Raw genomic sequence first — 16,329 nt, 5'->3', positions numbered from 1 at the left:
ATTTTATGGAATTATTATAATTTACTTAACTATTCTTCTCGTTTGACCTTTCAGTTGTTTTCACATCTTTTTTCAATAAACATATAGCCCTGTAATAAAGACAACAACAAAGGTGAAAGATAAAGGCAGAATCTGGTGTCTCTATTTTGCTGATATTTGAGTAGGACTGACAGGTTTCAAGATGACCAGTTGTAGAAGTAAGGTATATAGTCCTGAGGAAGCTCTTTGAGCTTAAGGATGTATACATTCACGTGTGCATGTATGTGTGTGTGTGAGCACATGTGTGTAGTAGTAGTGATAGTATTAATGCATCAATAATTTGGAGCCAGAAATATTAGCTCTGGTTACAGAATTCGATAATTTGAAAGATCACCTTAACGATTATGTATGCAAATATGTCGAAAGTAGCTAATCTTTAATGTAATTAAAACAAACAGGTAAGTTTATGAAGAAGATATTCCAGCTGCTGAAGTCAATCAGATACTCATAGCTTACTATAATGGACCAAAAGAGAGAAAGACACGTCCTCTCTCCTGGTAATAGCACTCAAGTTCATAGTTACTTATACACACACTCACCCACACAAATAGCGAAGCCTTCACAAAAAGAGACATTGTACAACACATTTCAATTTATGGATGACACTTAGTTGAAATACAATTATAGCATAATGATTAGGAGAATGGACTCTGGAGTCAGACTGTCTGAATTCAAATTCCAGCTCCACCCTTGCTAACTCTGTAAATTTCAGCCGATTCTTTGACTTTTTTGCACCTCAGATGCCTCACCTATAAAATGAGATTTAACGTTACATGGACCATAGTTAATTCTTTGATGTAGATATAATGGGGTAATACGTGTAATGCTCTTAGTCCTGGCTCATGAGAACTCCTCCATTGATGGTAGCTATAATTGCTGTTTTATTAGACTCACTTCTAGCATTATTTGTGGAAGATCCAGTTTTCACTTCAGTATGTGCTTTGATTTCTCTAAGAATTATACCAAGGCAAAATGCCCCAAGAATTATGCCAAGTAGCTTTGTATAGGGAGAGGCAAGTGATCTCACTTCATTCTCTTGAGTATCACTTAACTCTTGAGTCATTAATTCATTAATTGAACAGCTGGTGGATACCTACTATGTTCCAGGCACTGCGCTTAGTGCTAGGGGTTCAGGAAATAATAAAGACATGGTCCCTGGTGTCATGGAAGTCTCATCCTATCAAACATTTACAAAATTCCCTAGTACATATCAGCACGTCTGTTTCTTGGAGTCATGCCATGCTCTCTTTGAAAGCCTGGATAAGTTTGTACAAAATTTCTCTGTGTTCCCAGGGCAAACAGGAGGTGCAATGGAGTTAAGAAAAACATTTGCTAAGGAAAAACATAAAAGAATTGAAGGCAGAAAGTACAAGCAGTGTCCAGCTAGATATCTTCTCAAGGAGCAGGTGTTATATTCAGGAAACCATCCAGGTTTTGGTCTCCAAAATACCCACTTGTTTCTTAGAGATCACTGATCCTTGGCTCCCTCTAGACCTCTGACCTCCATGAGGCCAACCATTGACTCTTTTGCCCTGCTGTAACTTAGATGCAAAATACTTTTCCTCCCATGAGTGTAAAATCTTTTCCTAACTTGTTTTCCCCAGGATGAATTTTCTACAGTCAGTGAGCAGTTGTTGCCAGACATCCTTTGAATCTCAATGACCTCCCCACCTAGGTTGTCAGTCCCATACCTTCTCAAACCAACTGCTTTGCTAGACTTCTCCATTCCAACAGGGATGTATCCAACCCACTGACAGGCTCAAGATGGTGCTGCCCAACAGAAATACAATGTGAGCCACATATGAATTTTAAAATTTCTAGTTGCCACATTAAAAAGGTGAAAAGACACATGTAAAAATTAATTTTAATATTTTAAAATTTTTAATAAAATGTGTTTTATTTAAATCAGTATAACACAATTTTTACCACTTCAATATGCAATCAAATATAAAGTATTAATGAGGTATTTTGCATGATTTTTTTTTTCAAACTGAATCTGAAATCCAGTTTGTATTTTACAGTTACAGCATATCTCAGTTCAGACTAGCCACATTTCAAGTGCTTAGTAGCCACATATGACCAATGACTACCATGTTGGACGGTACAGACCCAGGAAATCCAAGACCTTCACTACACAGCAGTGCTAACATACACATTGCAAGAATTCTCCCACCCACCATTGCAGGAGGGTCATTCTCTCATAACCTCTTACTTCCTTTCTCCCATGTACCCTTCCAATGCTAATAAATCAACTCCTCGTCCAAGTATCATACCCGAAAGATGTTTCCCACCATGCCTTCAGGAACCTTCCATCCATATAACTCCGCCTCAATCCAACCCTCCCTATTGTAAGTCACAGTTTCACATTTCTTATAGCAATGCCTTAATTCATCATCCTCAGCAAACATCATTAAGAATCTTACTGTACATAGTTCTGGGCTGAATATGGATTACATAAGTGACACTGGGATATTCTCCTTGTGCTTTAGACCAGATTGCGTCTGTAAACACAACCGCAGCTTTGCTTGCGTCTTTGCTGATGGTCTTATTCTGTTAAATGCAATTTTTGTGCAGTTAGAAAACTAATTTGAAAGGTGAAAAGAACAAACACACAGGGTTGTTATGTTACTTGATTGTATTGATTGGTCTGTAAGCCCAAAATAACCAAGCCAGTCCTATGAACAGATAAAAATTAACACAACTACTAAGAGAATCTCCTGGGACCTGAACTCTGGCACACACTTTTACAGAGCTAATTTTCATTTTCCTTTTCTTTCATTTTATTTTTCTATGAGATAAAACAAATTCAATGGTCAAACAAGATTATATACCAGTATGTGAAAAATAGTTTAACTTTCCCACTCAAGCTTCACTGCTTCTGAAAAGCCTTCTCTTACTTACCCAGCAGTGGGGCAGGTGCCCCTAATCTGTGTGCCTATAGATTTCTTCCAAATCTCCTGCCACAAGAGCGTAATGGCTTTTATAAAAGTGCAGACTCTGGAGCTAGACTCCTGAGTTCAATTCCTGGCTCTTCCGTTAATTAGCTATATGGCCTCAGGCACAGTTTAACTTCTCTGACTCAGTTTCCCCCTTAATAGTGCCTGTTCTTAGAGCTGTTATGTTCATTGAATGAGTTAATGTGCAATAAGCAGATAGCTGCTCTTTAAAAGCATAATTGTTGTCTGGCAAGTAGTAAATGCTGGCTAATACTAGTTCAAAATTGTATTTTGGATTTTGTTCTCTCCATGACCAGTCCTCTTCAAATATAATTAACCCAAAACATTAATGATTTCCCAACGAAATAAGTTCCTCTACTGCCTTTCCTATTTCTATCAATGCTCTGATCATTCTCCCTTTTAAACCTGCTCAGAACTTTGGGGTGCCTTTGATCCCTCTCAGTGTTCACCCATGTCCAGTTTGTCATTATGTCTATTGATGTTTTGCCTTCGTAATTGCTCCAGGAGAAGTCAACAGGAAGATCACAGGATCCAAAGTCCAATGAGCTACTCTGGCTCTGAAATTTATGAGCTGACTGGTGTGGGATAATTCTTCAGTCTTTGATCTTCAATCTCCTCTGAAATACAGAGATTATTTTAATGCCTATTTCATATTTTAATTATCACATCCCCAAAAATATGTCAAAGATGTTACTCAAACACATGCACCATACACACATTGGAAGCTGCTCTTTGCATCTCTCGGGCTCCTTGGACTCAGGGCTTGGAACATGTCACACTGCAGAACATTCTCTCTCATTCTTCTCCTCAGAATCCTAGCGTCTCAGTACTTGAAATGACCTTAGAAATTATCGATTATATTTTACTTTTCCAATGCATTTTTTCCCTCTAAAAATCACCTGAAAATTGATTTCTCCAGTCCCCGACTAGGAACTCATTCTACTTTAGCCCTGTCATTGTCAAGAGTTCTTTCCCTAACTGTACCACATCAGTGAGTTGATCCATGCTTCTTCAGGACATGCTACAACTGCCATCCCGTTGGCTGACTGCTGTCACATGAACACACCCGAAAACCAGCCCTGTGTGTGAGGAAAACAGCACCCGCATGGGGTCCTGCCAGCCACGGGGTGCAGCTCACTCATCTTGTGAGCAATCCCAGGAAGATCCCATGGAATGAACGCCAAGCTGAGTGAACAGTGGGGAAATGGCTGGTCTATTAGACTACAATGTTTTTAGTGCCCAATAATGGTATTTGTTCTTCAAATTTTATGAAAATATTTTAAGAAATGTAGCCAAGCTGAATGAGTCTCAGGAACTTTGATGAATTGTTCCTACTGCCTAGAAAACATTAAAATACAGAATTTTCTTTTACCCAAACCTCATTAAACTTGTAGACATTTTTCTGCTTTTCCTAGTAACCTATCAAGATATTTGGTGTGTGTGTGTGTGTGTGTGTGTGTGTGTGTGTGTGTACTTGATAATCAGCTGTGATGGGAGGGGAAATGCTGGAAGAATGTCTGACAGTTTAATGAGAGTTTGTGACATCTGTTTCCCAAGGCCCATCCCATGTGGAAGGAGCTCATTAATTTCTGGTCGCCCCACACCTTCAAAACCTCCACCTCAGACCCGAGTTGGGCAGTCCTGAGGTGACCAATTTGTCTATGGTATCCCTGAGGTTTTGAGTATTTCATTCCTGGTTGATTTGTGCTGCTCAAATTCTCAAGTCCTCATGGCAGGACCATATCCCTTGACCATGCCTTACCCTCTGGGAAAGGTGGGAACTCCTGGTGTTCCAACCAGGTGTCCATGACACCATTTGTCACGCATCCTGGTTTCCAAGCTAAAGGAGGGGAGCCAACATGCTGCAATTTCCAGCACAGTTTTGTTTTATTCTTTCTTGGTCTTCCATAATGACTCTATTATTGCACCTGGCACTGGCTGTCAATGGAGCTTCTTATGGTGCCATCCAGACCCTCTGTTTTCTGGGAAATTTCTAGAGATTCTCACAGTGTTTGCTTTGGGTTGAAGTTTCAAATTGTAACTTCAGGTGGGGAGTTTCTCTACTCTTCGGTACTGGAGGTGGGGCGGGAGCAGGGTGAATGTTGATGGACCTCGGGATGATGGAAAACCAGAACGAACAGAGGACAATAGGAAGAGGGATGACTTTGTTGGGGTCCCTGACAGACATCGAAACAGGTGCTTAATTACATGTTATGTCTTTCAGTGCCTTTGCATCCTCGACAGGCAGGCATTATCACCCTCATTCTATGAACGAGAGGAATAAGCTTAAAGAGGTTAACGGACCTGCGTACGTGGCAGAGCTGTGATCTGGAAGTAGGTCTGGGGAATTCCCTGGCCTGGTTTTCCACCCATCCTGTTGAACTCAGGCTGGCAATTGTTTTCCTTCCCTGGGCAAAGGCCCTTGGCTTCCTGGAGGGCTGCACCAGCACCTTCAGGCTCTGCCCCCTCCTCCTAATGCACATATATCTGCAACAGCAACAAGGAGGAACTGCCCCACGCTGTGTCTCACCAAATCCCCACTGGCACAGGGACATTCCCATGCCCTTGTTCTTGAGATGGGTGGGGAGGCAGGGAAGGTGGCAGCAGCCCCAGGACTGAGTGGGTGCTTGGTTTGCCCAATATCAGACTCCTCACCTGGAAGGTTTACCAATCTTCTTTGTCATCAGTTCTTCAGCAGGTTCGTTTTGAGATAAGGAACAGATAAACAATAGCGGCAAAGTGTACTGGGTACAATCCCAGTTTTTTCACCTGTTAAGTAAAGACTTTAATGCCTACATCAAGGATGTAGTGAGGCCTCCGTGAAACACTGTGTGCAGCACATAGGAGGAGACCAAGTAATGGTATGTATACATGTATGTACTATTTTCATTGAAATTATATTTAAAATGATATGTTTACTATGTATCAGGCATTGTTTTCAGTACTTTATAGGTACCATTTAATCTCTCACAACACCATGAGGATGGTACTTGTATTACCATCATTTCATGGTTGAGGAAACAACATAGATGCTGATAATTTGAAATAAAGAAATAAAAATAGTAATCTGTGGGTGCCTGGGTGGCTCAGTTGGTGAAGCGTCCGACCCTTGGTTTTGGCCCAGGTCATGATCTCAGGGTTGTGAGATCAAGCCCCAGGTTGGGCTCTGTACTGAGTGTGGAGCCTGCTGCAGATTCTCCCTCTCCCTCTGCCCCTCCTCCCACTTGCGTGCTCTCGCTCTCTAATAAACCAATAAAGTCTTTAAAAATAGTAATCTGCTGTTATTAATCATGTCTATGAATAATTCTTAATAATGCCATCTCATAAATGGTAAAGTACCCTCCTGCAGCCCCAACATGACCTACACAGAAAGTGGGCAAATTCTACCTAGTCCCTCATGTAGGAATCTCCCCTGTAACTTTGTGTGAACCTTACAAGATGATCTTTCCCACTATTGTACATCTGTAAATACTAGAAACTTCTTTCTTTTTGGCTAACCGAAACCTGTCTTCCTTGCACTTCCTCCCAGCACTCCTGAATTCACCTTCTGGAGCTGCATTACCTCAGGTGAATTGCTTTTCCACTTGATGCCACTTAAAATATTTTAAGATTGTGATCCCATCTCCCTAAGTCTCCTTGGCTCCAGACCAAATGCTCTCAGTCCCCTCAGCTGTTCCTTGTGCAACGCGGTTTTTGCGCTACTCAACATTCTGGCCAGAGGCGGTCCAGGTAGCTAGGGCCCTCCTCGTCTGAGATGAGCAGGGTCAGAGTAACAACCTGGATGGGCAGTGCCAGCAGAGAGGAGGAAGAGGGGCATGTTGCTTTCCAGCTGTCTGATACTGGGAAAAGGTGGGACCTTTCTTTTCCTTTTTTTTTTTCCCTAGGCTTTACATCGGGATTACCAGTTGGTTTGTTGAGATGTGATGTGAGATAACCAACTATGTGAAGCCCCTGCCTATGGTATTCATTCATTACATACATTTATATATTCTACGATAATAGAATAAAGAGTACTCTAGAAATAGTCTAATGAGCCAATACCATGTGACACTGAGAATACAGACTAAGAAGACAGAATCTGTAATGTCATGGGACATAAATTTCCTTATGGTCAAGTGAGAATAATTTGTATTATATCAAGTGTCCTTGATGTGCAGTGGTCATTCTATTACTGTAATTATTGGTTCTATATATTCTATAAGTTTGTGATTCTCGTTTTGAATTGGACGCCAAAATTTTTTTTCCCCACTTCATAGAACCGAGGCTCTGCGAACAGACCACTTGTATTGTATCTCAGACAACTGACTAGATGCTTTGGGACAACTTCCTTCACCCACATTTATACATTGAGGATAATAACAGTACATTCCCATTAGGTCCAAGGGAACATTAAATAAGAAAATATGTGCAGAGTGTTTTGATCAGTGCCTGGTATATAGTAAACATGAAATAGGTGAAGTGTTCGCCATTGCTGCGGTTATTATTACTGTTACTGTTAGTATTATTATTATGTTGGCTAATGATTTCAGTCTGTGGATCCACTGTATGTTTGTGTTTTAGTCCATGAGATGCTTCTCATTTGGTAGGACATTGCTTTGTTCCTGATCTCAATAAACTTACAATCTGATGGAGGAAATAGACATATAAATAACATATTTTAATACTGTGTTTTAAGTATAATAACAGTATATGTGCAAAAGTTAAAAGGGAGGGACCAAAGAGAGGGCTACCTAACTGGCAGGATGATCAGAATTGTCTACCTGTAGAATAATGCCTGATCTGTGTCTTAAGAGATAAATTAAGAGTTAGCTGAGCGAGGCTTTTTTGACCCAATAAATAAATAAATCACATAATGATGTAAATATTTCCAAATGCATATTTTCAAAATGCTCTCCATAGCATAATTTTCTCTTGAGAGCAGTTCTCTTACTGTGAAATGTCACTTTTATCTTGCAGGGACAGATTGAGTGGGTTTAGTTTTACAAATACATCTGCTGGCTACTGACAGTCACTTCTCATTACAGAGAAGGTCAGCAAATTTGGAACATTGGCCTTTTTGTAAAAGAGAAATGCGTATGTCTCTTTATTGTTGTGCAGCCCCTTTAAAAAGTTTGCCATGAGATCATTTTCACAATAAAATCTGTGGTATAAAAATGTATTTTTCATGGAAAATACTGCAAAAAATTTTGCTTAGAAAAGTTTAGCGATATTGTCTGCTTTAATTGAATTATATATAGCATCTTTAATGCTATCTATTTCAACTTGGATGCAATAGCTTGTCTATGACTTAGGCAGTAAATAACTTTTAGATGTGGTGCTGTCTGCAAACTTAACACAGTATTTTCCCCTTTACCACTACCACTACTACTTCTACTTCTCCTCCCCCTCCTCCTTCTCCTTCTTCTTCTTGTAAATATGTCTCTCTCACTCTCTCTCTCTCTCTTTTTATTAGTTTCAGAGGTAGAATTTAGTGATTCATCAGTTGCATATAACACCCAGTGCTCGTTATATCAAGTGCCCTCTTTAATGCCCATCAGCTCGTTACCCCACCCCCCCACCCAACTCCCCTCCAGCAACCCTCAGTTTGTTTCCTAGAGTTCAGCATTTCCAAGAATGGTTATATTTATAAATTTATTTGATAAAGCATTGTGTTTATTAAGTCAGCTATCATGTGTGAGGGTCTCTTTGCTTTCCAGAATCACACAAAATATTTTTTCATATGCTTTAATATTAACTGAGAATCTAGAAAATTCTTATAAACAGAAACATATTAGAAACATTTGTACTTCCATTCCACCATAGAGCATACATTCTGTTGTGTAATTGCTTGAATGTCAATTTCTTTAAATATTTAGCAATGCTCTCTATTTATAGCATCATAGTATTTGTTGACAGAGGAATTCATTTGGCTTGTTACCATGTTGTTTTCCAACTGTCAGCCTTTCACTGTACCAGGATATAGCCACAACGATATATGACTTTTTATCTTTTAGAAATCAATTAAGAGGGGCGCCTGGGTGGCTCCGTCAGTTCAGCATCCAACTTTTGGTTTCGGCTCAGGTCATGATCTCAGGGTCGTGGGATCGAGCCCTGTGTTGGGCTCTGTGCTCAGCCAGGAGTTTGCTTGAGGATTCTCTCTTTCTCCCTCACCCTTTGCCCCTCTCCCACCTCTTCTCTCTCTCTCTTAAAAAAATCAGTTAAGAAAATTAAACATAGCTTCTAAATTATCATTAAGTTTACTGAAATTTCATGAAATACTCGACTGAGTAATGCATCATTTTAAACATTCCTGGGGGGGGAAACTGTTAACATTTGTCCTCATATTCTTCATGCGTGCTTGAAAGCTTTCTTCATTGTGATGGCTCTGTCCCGTTGTGCACTAATCTCTCAAGGCACAGATACACTTGAGGTGAGATTCCTAGTTAATGTTAGTAGGTGTGATCCATATTTCAAATAGACTTCTTCATAATGTCAGCATCTGGGGATAGCTTCCCGTCAGGTCTGATTAGATCATCCTTGTTTTTTTTTTTTTTTTTCTTTTCTTCAAGATTTAGATAATAAAAGCCTTGTAGCCAGATTATGGGAGATGCCAACTCTGCTATTTTCTTGTTGTTGTTCAGTACTTGCATTACAGGTGTTTTTCAGTTTCTTTACGGGAAGATTTTTGAGCTACTCAGCCACCTTGTGAGGGGTAGTTTAATTAAAACTCGATAATATCATCTTAATCCCCAGAGCAGAGCCTGGAGAGCCGCAGTGAGCTGGCAGCACGTCAGCTGGAAGGCTGGCCTGGGGACGTGGAGATGGGAAGAAGGGGACTGTCATTTACTGAGCATAGCATTCCCTTCCCAACTGGGAACGTCCCTCATGCAAAATATAATTATACAAGAATTTACATCTGTATAATTTTTGGCAATGACAAAAATTTTGGTTCCAGTAAACACAAATTTTGCGACGCCCGTTAGAGAAAGAGGGAGCAAGTGTAGCAAATAGAGATCAAGCAATGGCAATGCAGTGAAGAAAAAAAAATTTTTTTTGGAAGCTTTTAAGAAAGGCAATGAAGATGAGGAAAAATAGAACTTAATTTTAGAATTGCAGTAATTTTAGAATTGGACTAGGTTTACGCTATTAGGGGCAAGTCCCGGGGGGCCAGGCCGTGTGTGTGTGTGTGTGTGTGTGTGTGTGTGAGAGTGTGTGTGTGTGTGTGTGTGTGTGTGTGTGTGTGTGTACTATTAGGGATAGTTAGCACTCTTGGGGTTATTAGATCCAATATGCAGAGATTGGAGGACTAGCCTGAGGGAGTAACAGGCCAGCATGCGACCTAGTATAGACATTACCCCAATCAAACTGAGGACATATTTGAAACAGAACAGAAGTTATTTCCCTAAGAGATTCTAGTAAGAAGGAATTTTAAATGCCCATGAATAGTGAAGGATTTACTATGCACACTTAAAATGTGTAAGATGTTAGCATTGTCTTATTTATATCTTATTATCCTATATTAGTAAATTAAATATTTACTTATAAGGAGTTTTATGGATTTATCAGCAACCTCAGCTCTTCATTCCACCTTCCTTAGGTTCCTGAAATTCAATTACTGCACTCCTTGCCAATTCACCTACTTTGTAGGTTTTCAGGATCTAACTCCTGCATTTTGAAAGACATAGTTTTCATCAGAAATATCACTAAGCACTCCATCTGTGCTCTTTTATTTAATCCTCACATCCATTGGGAGCCTAGACAAATGCTGATCACTGCAGTAAACAGGTTCTCCACACATGTGTGTTGTACTGTTCAAGGATTATCTCTCAACCTGTTACAGAAAAGAGATCTGAGGTCTAGAGAATCTGGAGAGATACTAATTGAACTAGAAAATAATCTGTATTTATTTCCTATTACTGCTGTAACAAATTGCCACAAATTTAGTGGTTTAAAACAATATAAGGTTAGGGGCGCCTGGGTGGCTCAGTTGGTTAAGCAACTGCCTTTGGCTCAGGTCATGATCCTGGAGTCCCGGGATCGAGTCCCACATCGGGCTCCTTGCTCAGTGGGGAGTCTGCTTCTCCCTCTGACCTTCTTCCCTCTCGTGCTCTCTATCTCTCATTTTCTCTCTCTCAAATAAATAAATAAAATCTTTAAAAATAAATAAACAAATAAAACAACATAATGTTATTATCTCATAGTTCTGGATGTCAGAAGTCCAAAATGGGTCTCACCGGGCTAACATCAAGGAGTTGGCTGCCTTTCTTATGGAGGCGATGGTGGACAGTCGGTCACCCTGCCTTTTGCTGCTTCTCAGGCTGCTTCTCAGGTTTGCGTTCCTTAGCTTGTGATCCTTCCCCATCTGCAAAGCCAGCTTTCACACCACCCCTATCACTGGAAATTAAGATGTAGGTGTTTTGGGGGGCCATGATTCTACCCACCACAGAAACCCAGATTTGTCTGAAGGTAGTTTCTAAGAAATTTCTAGTTTACGTTTATTTATCCACTCAATAATTTTTTCATTCACACCTGCTATTTGCAAGACTATGTTCTAAGCTCTGAGGATATAATGTGGAATAAGATAGTCACAACCTCTGCAGCTCAAATATCCCTTAGGCTAGCTGCTGGTCATTTGTCCACCTCTTCCAAGATATTAATCCATTAAAATTCATTGAGTCTGTTAAATGGGCACATCACACTGGGTAGAAAGGGGAGGAAAGAAATACAAATTAAAATCTGTAGTCTCAAGGATTGTTCACTCTAGATGAGAAGATGAAAGGCTTACCAAAAGAAGATAAAAGTAAACAGAGGAAAAAGTAATGAATTTGCCTCGAGAAATAACTCTCTTTGTATGAAAAAGATTGTTGAAAGTGACTGGAGTAGAAGAGATATATTCTGAGGTTGTTGAAGTCAGCAAGCAAAAAGTCTCAGAGAGGTAGAAAGTCACTCTGCATGAAGGAGAGGAAAGGATTGACTAGTTTGCTCCTAAAAGGAAAGTGCAAACAGATAGAGGGAAAGTGTAATGAATTTGCCTCTGATACAGGATGGCTCTGGGACTGGTATCAGGGATGTGCCTACATTTGGGCACAGGAGACCCTAGTTATGGAGAGAATGAAAGATGAAAAAATTTGACATCATAAAGGCAAAAGGAAGACAACTTTGAATGTAGTCAGTTCCTTCAAAGACGGTAAAATGTATCCACTGGCAGACATCTGAATGAATGAGAAATCTATTCTTCAGTGTAATTAGTGTTAAAAAATAATTTTAATTATCAGCATTTACAAAGCCTGGTCTAGAGCAATGCATGCCACAATCATGCTACTAGTCTCCTTTTAGCAACCAAGTGGGATATATCAACTTAAAAGTCATTATACGGCTAATGGAGAAATATGATAAAATCCCCAAGGGGAGGGAGTAGAACAGTCAGGATGAAACCTTCCAGCTCTGTAGACTCAATTCACAGTAAGCTCAGCTAAGCCATTTCCTATTAAATGCAGGCATATTGCCATGTGGGGCTCAGAACTGGCTTCTGACTGCAGACAGGAATGTTTGCTCATTTCGCTCCTTGATGATTTGGGAACTCCCAGATGTTGATGAAGGGCTTGACAAGCAACATCCAGGTGGAAAGTAAAAACAGCTTTATCAAACCAGCTGTTGAGAGTACATGACACCACACATCCAGATGTTGGGAGGCATCTGGTGTTTGGGGAGAAGCTTTCTCCCTCTATCCAGCTAGCTGAGAAAGATCTATCTAACAGTGGGATATCTGTCTACCACAGGAGATCATGCACTTGGCATCTGGCTTGCAGGCAGATGATGAGCAGTGAAAGAATGTGACTTTTGTCTTTGTGGGAGAGGCTCTTGATAACTGACACCATTCTGCAGCAAACAGTGAGGCTCATGTCCGGGTTTATGCACACAATACCTCTGTAGGGAAAGCCTTCCAATCTGATGTTATACCAATCCAAACTGTCCTTATGATTTAGCATTTCCTCAATTCCAGGAAGCTACTCTACTCCAGCCTTTCCCTACTAGTTTTTCTCTTTTCTGAACTTTCCCTAGCACCCACTTCCATGCTTGATTCTATACTATCACATATCATTTATTGATATCTTCCAGGTACTTCCGTAGCACTTCCTGCTATATGCAGTTTTCATTAACTCATACTTTCCACATAGAAATGTCTTGAATTGTGGGTTTCTGACATTGTATTTGGAAGACATTGTAAGCTGTTACCCAACCACATGGGTTAATACCACAGTATTTTCATATCAGGCTAGGCTAAAAAGATACAAGATGTCTTACCCGGGCCAAGGGGTGAGGTGTATGAGTGACATTCTCCTAACCCTTTTGCTTACCATTATTTCTTACAGGAAAGTTTGCTTCGGTTCACTTGGGTTTTTTTACACATACAGTTCTCAATTGCATGTGCAACTTCTATGTTAGTCTTAGTTCTCATCAGTAGTTTTTTTTTTTTTCTTTTAGAGATTTTATTTATTATTTGAGAGAGAGACAGAGAGCATGTGAGAGAGAAAGGGAGCCCAAGAAAGAGAGTGGGGAGGGGTGGGGGGGAACGTGGGAAGGGCAGAGGGAGAGGGAGAAGCAAGCTTCCTGCTCAGGACCCTGGGATCATGACCTGAGCCAAAAGCAGAGGCTCAACCAACAGCCACCCAGGTGCCCCTCTCATCACTAGCTTTATCTTTAATTTCTATTTTAGTCTATCTCTCTAAGTTGCTTTAAAGGTATTGGAAAGTCTTCCCTTCTACTTTTTATCACTTATCGCCCTGGTTCTTAAACCCTCCTGAGCACTGACTTGTTAAACTACAAATGCCCAACCCTTGTCTTAGAGTGCCCAGGAACCTGCAATCTGTTACAATCCAAATGATTGTAATAAGGTGGTGTCAGGAAAAACACCATCCTATGGCCTGGCATCTAGCCCTCTCTGGACTATAGCAGGAACTCAGTACCTACTGTTCCCTGCTTTATCTTTCCATCACCAATTAAAAGATAATTCTCAAGCAAGATAAAATCAGGACACTCCAACTGACATAAATATGAATAGGTGTTAAAGATTTTGATTTAACTCATTAATGAGGAAACTGGTGAAGGGTTATGAGTTCAAGGGAGAATCCCCCAAAAGACATATTTATAGATCAGGAATATAGAAATTAGTGGGCAAATGGAGGTAAACTGGCCTTTTCCACAGAGGAGAAGGGAAGTTGTTTAAACTTCCACAGGACAGAATTTACATGGCTATAGACAAGAATTACATGCATTATTATTAGTTTACAGAGCTGTAAATGGCTCAAAGACAATGAAAGACCAGAAGCATATAATCTAGAAGGGTGTGATTTAAACAATGTGCCGTTGGATCTGTACCTCTGAAACAAATAATACATTATATGTTAAAAAGAAGAAGAAGAAGAAGATAGCAGGAGGGGAAGAATGAAGGGGGGGAAATCGAAGGGGGAGATGAACCATGAAAGATGATGGATGCGGAAAAACAAACTGAGGGTTCTAGAGGGGAGGGGGGTGGGGGGAGGGGTTGGCCGGGTGGTGGGTATTAAGAAGGGCACGTTCTGCACGGAGCACTGGGTGTTATACGCAAATAATGAATCATGGAACACTACATCACAAATGAATGATGTAATGTATGGTGGTTAACATAACATAATAAAAAAATAAATAAACAATGTGCAGTTTTCCACTGAAGCACAGCATTTTCCTACTCATGCTGGAGAGGAACCTAAGAAGAAAGAACAACTTGAATGGAAAGACAGAGAGGCCAGAGAAATCAGAATACGAAGGAAAGGCAAACAATCCCATGGGGTTAGAACTCAGGGGTAGGAGGTCAGTGGTGCAGCAAAGAGGTGGTATAGAGGAGGGAAGGGAATTGGAAATGCACAGGTAAGACGAGAGGGTAATCATGCAAGGAAAATGCAATGTGTGGTCCTGGACCGAGTAGGATGGGGCAGTTTGGTGCCTTTGATAGCTTTGGCTCAGAGAAAAGCCAGCTCGCCTCTCCGCTCCCCCAGTAATACCGTTCCATTCTGGTCCTGGTCACCAGAGGGTTGTGACTTTCCTTTTTTGAAAGTCTGTGGTTTCAGTTATCTCTGTTTAGAAATCTCACCCAGAGGACACAGGTGGTAGTAAGAGATCAGCTTTCGAGGGGCACAGTTTAGGTCATCAAGTCCCTATTTGACATTTCAATCATATTCTTGCTTTTAAGCTCCGGGGTGTATCTGTATCTTAATATAGCCAAAGAATTATAAAGTCATCTCATGTCCCCTCTGTGGGCACAGGACATTGCAGATATAAAGCTGATGGAAATAGTCACATGGTTTGACCAAATGGCATCGTCAGCATCTTCAATCTGCCACATCCCTAATGTCATCCAGCTGGGAAGGGCAGCTGCCAAGTTAGAAGAGCCTGGACATTCCATGAAACAGGTGCCTTCTTTTTCCAGGACCCAAGCGAGAGCCAAAGATACTTTCTGTACTGTCAGAAAGCACATCATTAGAAAATATGCTTAAATTGCTTAACAGGGACATTTGGGCTCAGTTCCCAAATCCATTTTTAGTTTGGATTCATCTTCAGAAATTGTGACAATATTTGGAGAGACCCCAAAGGGAGTGATCAGAAAATTAAAAGAAAAACATCTCATTAGAGGGAACAAGTTATTTTTGTGTAATGAAAATGTGACCAGTGCAACCACTTAGTGGATATTCATCGCAGTTAGGATAAAATCTAAAGTCTTTGACACAATTTACGGAAGCCTTCTGTGCATGCTATGTTTCCACCTATTGGAACTCTCCACTCGCACTTTCCATTTCCCCCACCCACACACCCTAACCCCAACACATATTGTGTCCTCTGTTTGATACACAATCCCTGTCCCTTTATGGACCTTACTGACTCCTACTTAGCTTCATCTGAGATACCCTTCTCACCAGGAAGCATTCTCTGCCTCCTCCAATTTGGGTCAGGTGCCATTCTGTGTTCTTGTATCACCCTGCATTTCTTTAATCAAAGTATTTATCACCCCTTTTGATATGTGCCTCTCTCATCAAACGGTAAACATGGAGCAACAGGTTGAGATTTGTAGCTACTTTGTTCGTCGTACTTTCAATTCTGGCAAAGTACCCGCAACATCATAACAACTCAGAATATTTGCAGAATGAAGGACCAGTTGAGTAAGAGAACAAATAAATAGATGAATTAATGAATTACTGAGTGAATTAATGAATTAAATGAATGAATAAATATACAGGGAACTGGATAGTTTTCTTAAGGTGAATAGTGAAAAAGAATAATTATCTTAAGTCTGGGAAAAATTATCTTATAAAGAGAGTCA

This window comes from Callorhinus ursinus, unplaced genomic scaffold (assembly GCF_003265705.2).
Source record: "Callorhinus ursinus isolate GAN/ISIS: 27379988/994484 unplaced genomic scaffold, GSC_fseal_2.0 scaffold5, whole genome shotgun sequence".
In the NCBI taxonomy this organism is placed as follows: Eukaryota; Metazoa; Chordata; class Mammalia; order Carnivora; family Otariidae; genus Callorhinus; species Callorhinus ursinus.
This window is presented reverse-complemented; position numbering follows the sequence as displayed.